This window comes from Osmerus eperlanus, chromosome 19, assembly GCF_963692335.1.
Source record: "Osmerus eperlanus chromosome 19, fOsmEpe2.1, whole genome shotgun sequence".
NCBI lineage: Eukaryota > Metazoa > Chordata > Actinopteri > Osmeriformes > Osmeridae > Osmerus > Osmerus eperlanus.
Genome location: NC_085036.1, coordinates 12,372,097 through 12,380,558, shown reverse-complemented (window position 1 = coordinate 12,380,558; position 8,462 = coordinate 12,372,097). Strand labels below are relative to the sequence as shown.

At 45.7% G+C, this 8,462-nt stretch overlaps 1 pseudogene; it reads left to right on the top strand.

Moving 5' to 3' along the window:
* The first annotated feature begins 1,001 nt into the window (after window positions 1-1,001).
* LOC134039888 (gamma-aminobutyric acid receptor subunit alpha-3-like) overlaps window positions 1,002-8,462 on the top strand; it is a 28,028-nt pseudogene continuing 20,567 nt past the window's right edge.

The following is an 8,462-nucleotide window of genomic DNA, read 5'->3' as shown; positions in this document are numbered from 1 at the left end:
AAATCCTGTCAGGAGTGGTCGGACGCGACTAACGACAGTTTCCCCTCCCGAGCCACGGCCACCGCGACAGCAGGGCTGTTTCCCTCCGAACTCAGAGAGGTTTATCGAGGACAGTGCCCCTCGTTACGTGTATGGCAATATGGTCAGAGAGATAACTCTTGGAACAGGCATGTTTTACCCCACTGGCAACAGCTGTGAAAACCCAATCATGGTTGTATGAAGTCTGAAGGATGCCTTAAGGATCTCACAGTGACATGGCACCCCCCCCCCCTTTAAAATCAAATGCATGATGAATTATTGACTTCCTTGCTGGGGAGGAAACTGGATTCCTCTGGTCGCCAGGGCAACATCTGACAGGATTTCTCAAGATAGAGAGGTTTCATCTGGGTTTCATCTAAAAGTTATATGGGAAGATGGTGAATGTAAGATCAGGACTAGAAAAGAAAACATTTTGTTTGCTTTGCTGAAAAGAGTTCAGAAATATTTCCTTTAATCTAGGTATAATGTTGGCTAACATTGATATGTGGTCATACGTGGAGAGGGAGATGTAGGGTTGAGAAGAAACGAACTTATAACAGGTGAACGAGTTGAAGACTTTCTCTAACCTTGGAGAGCGCAGAAGAACTGACATATTTAAAATGAGAAAATTTCAAGAGTTGAAACTTCAATAACTGTAACTACAATTCCCAGTTCGCAATGTTGAGATATGTCTGCAGGGTTTCCAGGGAGTATAAAGGGTATTGTTTATGTACCCCCCCTCCCACACACACACACACACTCACACACACCCGGCCGCTATCTAAGCTAGCTAGCTACCATTTCAAAACAAATTACTTACACTGTGGGGACCGTCGGAAATATTTGGAACTCACAAATCTAAAGGTTAACTAACCTAACTGCATGTTTGCAAACCTAACATTGCGATGTTAACCAACCTGCCTGTACAGCGCCAACCTGTGTATCCCTGCTCACCTCTGCCTCTGTCCTGCCCCTTAGGAGTACACCATCGACGTGTTCTTCCGTCAGAGCTGGAGGGACGAGAGGCTGAAGTTTGACGGGCCCATGCAGGTGCTCCCTCTGAACAACCTCCTCGCCAGCAAGATCTGGACACCCGACACCTTCTTCCACAACGGCAAGAAGTCGGTCGCCCACAATATGACCACGCCCAATAAACTCCTCCGCCTGGTGGACAACGGAACGCTGCTCTACACCATGAGGTGAGGAAAAGCAGAGCGACTTCCACAGCTGTGACAGGCATGCAGCTGGCCGGCTAGCACTGAAACCCCTGTGGCCCACCCTCACCTGATTAGCTGTCCGGTTTCAGCAGAGGTGATGTGTTCATCCAGCCAGGACTGCAGCTCAGCCTACCTGGAGCTCAGCCCTGAGTCACACACGGACTGGCGCTATGATGTCACACAGGAAAATGCCACGGCTGTAGAACTTAGGTTTGTGTCACACATGGCACAGTGATGTCACACCTGTACATGCTATGGCTGTCAAATGTGGCTCTGTGTCACACACATGGAACTACGATGTCACGCCTTTACATATGCTGGAACAGCAGCTCTATGATGTCACACCTGTAATTTCGAAGTGTGGACACTCCTGAAAGTAACTCTGTCAGTTTGACCTACATGTCATATTCAAGCGTTATTAAAAAGACTTTTATCCGCTTAGCCCAACTACGAGAATATACACTAGATGAGGTTCATATTATGTGTGACAGAATTATATTTTTAGGCAATTGCAGTACGATTCTAGTACCTTCTATAATCACATCATCAAGTATTGCTCTTGAATTGCTTGACATATAACCCTTAATCAAAACTCCAATTCTAAGTAGGCCTCTTCATTTGGCTATGACGTTTGTCCACAGGGACTCGGCTGATAATTAAGGTAACAAGCTCTAGGTAGAGTTAATTTGGCGGTGGATTTCATGCTGCTTATTGAAAGGTTGATAGAACTCCATCCTTTCCCATGCGGTGATCTCTCATGAATTCATTTGATGTGGCTGTGATTCTCCTGAGGCTAAACATAACATTTGAATTGTGGACGGATTGAAAAAACGTCACTGTTTTTTACATTTGCGTTTTTACAAAACGCTCTGGAGTTTAGGTATCCCACATTACCCAATGTCCCAGATTACCCGAATTCACCCTACGTAATGCAGGAATCCAAAAGTGAACTTTGGACATCATACAGGTCCTAAACAATCTCTTGTGAATGTTTCAAGACGAGCACCATTAAACGTCGATGAACGCAGGTGTCGATAAAGAGCAAAATGCAGCTCCGGCTTTCAGCCGTCTCTGCTCGTCGCAGGGTGCCTGACAGGGACACGTCCCTCAGGATGCTCAGGGTATCGCCAAAGACGTCATCGTCTTCACTCCTCACGTCAGCGTGCCTCCGCGCGCGCACGCATCACCTCAGAGCCCGCAGTCACACATCTCAGCCGCCTTCACGACCCAAAGCCCAACGCTTAACTTGCGTAATGTGTTTATTCAAAGGGGTTGAAAAGTGTAGCTTTGGCACGTAGCACTTTAAGGAGCCTCCGAACTTCTCTCCTTGTCTGGTTCAGGAATCAGAATCAGAATTGGTTTTTATTCGCCATGAAAGTTTGCACAGACAAGGAATTTACTTTGGCAGGAGAGCCTACCTAGGCAGCCATTTTCAGCGCCAACTAGAAAGTTACAGCATAACATGAGGAGAGAGGAGGAGAGAAAAAGGCAACACCCAGACAATGCTCCTAGAGGAGTACAGTGTGGGAACAGACAAAAACCTGGCATTGTGTTGTGAATTCCCGGGCAGAGGGCCTGGCAAGGTGGGGGCCAGGAGAGAGGGCTGAATAATTGATCCCAGGCTAGATGTTTATTGGTGTTTTTCAGCGGGCAGGACTCTTCTCTCTTGAGTGCCCTTGGTGGTGCCTGCTCTGTCTTGGAGACAAGCTGAATTTGTTTCCAACAGCATTTTATAGAGAGTGCATTATGTTTTCATGAATTAAAGAATACTGTGTTTGCAGACTGCCTGCGGTTAATGTGACGGTTACAAAAGATAGATTACACTGAGCAGGCCCCTTCCTCCGCCCAGAGAGCAGAACAAGAGGAGCCCTCTCTGTCTATACACTGTATTTAAACATGTAACACTATTTAAACACTGTATATTTACATATACCTTTTCCTATATACACCATATCAACGAATGGCAACACATCCTCTAGTCATTGTGTAGGTTCGACAATGTGACAATTGTATGCACTGTACTACGTATAATTAAGTGTTGCACATTACATTTACATTTAGCAGACACTCTTATCCAGAGCGACTTACAGTAAGTACAGAGACATTCCCCCCGAGGCAAATAGGGTGAAGTGCCTTGCCCAAGGACACAACATCATTTGGCACAGCCGGGAATCGAACTGGCAACCTTCTGATTGCTAGCCCGCTTCCCTAACCGCTCAGCCACCTGACTCCCTATAACATAATAACATAATATCTACACTGAGACTTGATAGTGTGCCGTCATCCATGACATGACAAGGTGTCTTCAGTGTAGTCACGTTGCGGTGTTTTCCAGAACAGCAGGCTGCAGCGTCCGTAACATGACTGTCTATTTGCTCAAATCAACGTAGTGACTTAAAATGTCTCAATGTGGGTTTTCAGCGTAAACGACTGTCCTTAACCTCAAATACCACAAACTTGTCTTCCTCATCTCTGTTTCTGTCAAAAACATCCCCGGCTTCAACTCTGTTTTGTGTGCTGAGTGGAATCTTCTGGCAACGCACTGCAGTGTCAATGAGAAAGCCAAAGAAGGATTTCTTATAAAACCAAACAAACTCTTTCTGTTTAGTCAGCACTTCAACAGACAGGAGCGGGCGTCCTGCAAGCTGCTAAAAGAGGGAAAATCAATATGCCAAGAAACAAAAGCAAAGAGGGGAGATACCGGTTGTATTTTTCTTGGGTGAAAACTCAGAAAAAGTCTGAATGCTGCAGAATCATCAAAGCCAAGGCCAAAACCAATCAGCAGCAGGCCTCCCGGTACCATAGTCACGGTTACCTGGCATATTCACATCTGATTGGCCGCACAAGGACAGGTCACCGCTGTGTTTATGCGCCAGCCAGATGGACGGCTCGTTTGGGTTCTTTTGTAGATTGCACAAAAAAGGAAAGAGGGAGGTTTGGCCATGTTATGCTCAGCTATCTACCTTCATCAGAGACATGCAGCCACTCAGGCCCAGTCATCTATAACTGCAACGTAGTTAATCTAGAAGAGACTTTCATCCAAGGTGAAGGAGAGGTGGGGGGTCTTCTCCTGACCTGCAGGCAATTGCTCTACCACTGAGCTCTACCCATCCCCAAAATTTCCAATACATATACTGGATAACCGCTACAGAGTTAGTGTGTTAATGGTCTATTCACCTTCAGTGACCTCATCCAAGGTGCTTTAGCTGCTGTTCAGAGAGCCAGCGTGTTTGCCAAACTTCCTTCCTGTGGCTGGCTGAAGAAACAACCCACACACACACAAACCCGTACACACCCACACACACACACACCCACACACCCACACTTCATGTTTTCCCACATCCCCATTTACAAAAGCGGCCCGTGTCCTGTTGTTGCAGCAACACAGCCCTCGCCCCCCACCACTCCCTCCCCCCCTCCCTCCCCCCCTCCCTCCCTCCCTCCCTGTCGGCGGCGGCGTCTCCCAGCTGCAGATGTGCTTGTGGGAGGGATGTGCTTGAGGAAGCTTCATCCATTATGTGCCATCGTCCGGGCTGACAGGCGAGGAGAAACCCAGGTGGCGACGCTCCGCAGCCGCGGCGCACATGCTGCAGGTATCGCACACATATGTTCCATGTTGTCGGGATGGATGGCGGTCCCGCCGCTTGAGTGACGCCTCGTTTAGGCGCCGCGTGGCGCCTAGGCGCGATGACAGATCTTCTTAGGAGCGTCGCCAGGTGTGGAGATTGCACGGAGGGGCTCATTTAAAGACCCGGGACTGTCACTCATAACGCACTCTTTCAAAAGGTCACATGTAGGCCTGCATCGGGCCCAGGCACACCAGTCAGTACAGGGCCAGCAGGGCTGAGGTTTAATTACACGTTCCGGACTGAAATGTTCTAGAACTGTCCGTACGAGCCTCTTGGCAAGAGGATGAACCTTCTGTGGCGTGGAGAGGGGGTGCCCTCTCCTGTCAGGGCGGGGTCAGAGGTCAGGCTAGTCTAGCATTGTGGCTGGGGTGTCTGGTGGAGAGGGGAGGTTAGCGGGCAGGCCTGGCTGGTGGTTAGGGCCTGCTGAAAGACACACAGATGGAGATCGCCATTAATTGCTGCCTGCAAGTAATTGTCACACATGGGGATCTTTAGGTTCCTCCTACCGCCTTGATGCCTAATGTCAAACATGACCGGGGGATGTGTTTGTTTTCACTCTCGGGTCGGGCCTGCACAGCGCTGGTGTCCCAGTGATTTAGTCACCTGTCAATGGCAGCCCACCAACCAGGACGTGGAGCTGCAGAGCTGTGCCCTTAATCAGACTCCTCTCTGCAGTCCCTCGACAGCTGTCTGTATGACTGTCTGGCTCATTTAATTAGTGGGGAAAAAGGCTGTTTTAATGTGGAGGGAGTAATTCTTATATTCCCCCCAAAAAACTCTGATACTGTATATTGTGCCGACGCGTTTGTCGTAGATGAAACTGTACCTGTACACGTTCCAACTTGGTTGTTGTTATTGGTGAACTGTGCCTAATTAAATACAGACCACTCCTCAACTATTATAAGTCCATCTAATGGCAATTACAGTATGCATAAGCCACCTTATCTCAGTATCCGATTGCACTATGTTGACCACTCACGCTGCTCATTCTTATTCTTATTTTATATATATTTTACTTTATATTTAAATTGTTGTATTCTTAGATTGTTTAGTTCTTATAAATAGTAGTAATAACTTTTGTACTTTTACGTAATTTAAGATTCGTATATGTTTAGTGTTTTGCACCTCCCTGCCACAGTAAATTCTGTGTTTGTATAACATACATGGCGAATAAACCAAATTCTGATTCAGATTCTCTAACCACGGAAAGACCGTTTGGACTACACACTACTAGTCCGTTCATTCCTGCTGTTCTCTCCGTTGGCTCTGGTTGTATGTCGCTTCGGATAAAAGCAGCTAAATGAATAAACGTGTCAACGTGAAGTGCTCTGCGTCGCTTTTCAGCAGCAGAGGTTTCCGTGCTTTAAGAGCATCCTAATCCCACTGAGGAGACGTCTGATCGCGTCCACGGCTGTTACTGCATCCTTCGCGGCAAAAACACCAAGTGTGTAAACTGGTTTATCGTGTGATTCAAAAGTGATTCAATTACGTGTGTATCCGGTTATTATTTCGTTTGCAGGAAAAAATCAAGTTCCAGTCAGGAGAGAGAGAGGGAGAGCAAGGGTTTTGAAATCACAGCACTTCTTGGAAACATGCAGCTCTGAAATGTGGACAAGTCCTCATTAAAAATGTGGAACTTGACCCACCAGCCAAGACTCCAGATGCACACACAAGTTTGAATTAAATATGGACCTGCAGGGATAAAGTACAGTCTCTAAGGAAAACCGCATTCATATTTTAACCACGCAACATCCCTTAACTGAACACTTCCCATGTGTTATATTCCATTATATTCTCCTCCATAATGGAATGCATTCATTTAGCTCATGCTTTTATCTAAAGCTAAATACAGGGGGGATTTGAACCTGCATTTGATCTGCCGTCAAAACATTACACTACACCTACAGTTGAATCAACGGCGCTCTGCGACAGTGCAGATTCCTCCTCTACCATATGCATGCCTTAAAATCAAGAACAGAGTAGTTTGATCACTTCTAACACGACACGAGAGATGAAAATGGCTTTTCTCTTCACTTAAATTAGCTGGAAGGGAAACACAGGCACCGCTCATAATTGTGACATGGTTTTATCATCTGAAACATCAGAATTGATTATGATGTGTGAGTTTGTGCCCATCCTTGTGAAGGATCGAGTACTTGTTCATAGCTCACTAGATAGGTCTGAGTCAGCAGCAGCCCTCCTTGTAATGATTATTAGCCCGCTGGGAGTCAATTGTTTGAAAGATGCTTACAGTGATGGAAGACTTTTTAAACATCCTTCAGCTGAGCTGCTTTTTAAATCTGAATCAGTAGTCTCCATCTTAGATTTTAACAGGTTTGTCAATGTTTCGGTGAATGCTGATGCTATATTGCGTATTGGGCCTTTCAAAATATCGGTTTATTTTTTACCATCTCTTCCTCGTATGTAAGGGTGGCTTTTGTTTGTTTTTGTTTGTTGTTTTTAGTCGTTTTTTTTGTGCTGAGATTAGGGTTGAACAACCGCCACAGTTTAACTGAGGTCAAACGTGGTTTCAGGTCCACAGGAACAGCTTCTCTGATGTATTTCTAGTCCAGCAAAATGGCGAAACAAACGACAAACAGCACCGTCCTCCTCGTAAGAGCGGGTTCTAATTGGAGCCTCGGGCTTCGTTTTAATGATGTTTGGACACTCAACCAAAGAGCCCAGGCATATTATTCATCTTTCTTAATCGCAATTAACACAGCTAAAGATGAGCATAAACACATAAAGATGAAGACATAAAACAACTATGTGTGAACCTGTGAAGAGTTCACAGACAATGCAATCGGTGGTCAGAGTTCCCCAGTGTGATGACAGAGTGAGAACCGGAGAAACATACTTAGCTTTTCCGGTGCAGTTTAGGTTTGAGGTACTGTACATAATGGCAGAGTACAGTAGCCTTGACGCACCAGGAAGTGATGTCAAACAGCCCTACAGATGCTTGACCTGAGCCATAGCTTGTTTCCTGATTGATGACCCCAGGGTGGTTTGTATATTTTAATTAGCTTTTTATTTCATTATAAATAAAGTGTATGTATATACAGTAAATATATACATGTACCTCATGTAGAAGGCCTCATTAGCAACAAAGTTCCTGCCGTCAAAATTATGAAAAAAAATATATATGTGTGTATATATTTATATATATATATTTTTTTTTTTGAGGGCAAGCTCTTTGTTGAGGCTAATGAGGCCATCTAAATGAGGAAGGTTTTGAATGAATGACGGGGGAGGAGGGGGAGGAGGGGGAGGCGGGGGAGGAGGGGAGAGAGCCTTTCACATCACCTCTCGTTTTGGCACTGTGATAACTGACACGTTCTTTAACAGGACATTTCATGCTCTGGTAGATGCTTGGTCACCTTCTAATTGGGGTGGCAGCAGGCTACGGCTAAGACCAGCTCTGCTTTACTCAGTAGTGACCAAAAAAAAGAGAGACTCTGGATCCTGTTATGTTTTTATTGAACAACGTTTTAAATGGGTTTAAAAGTATTAACTGACTGAAACAGGAAGGGAGATGTGATTATTGTTGAACTCTGGATGTAATCTTTTTACCTCTCTCTGGGATTTCCTCTGTACCTGC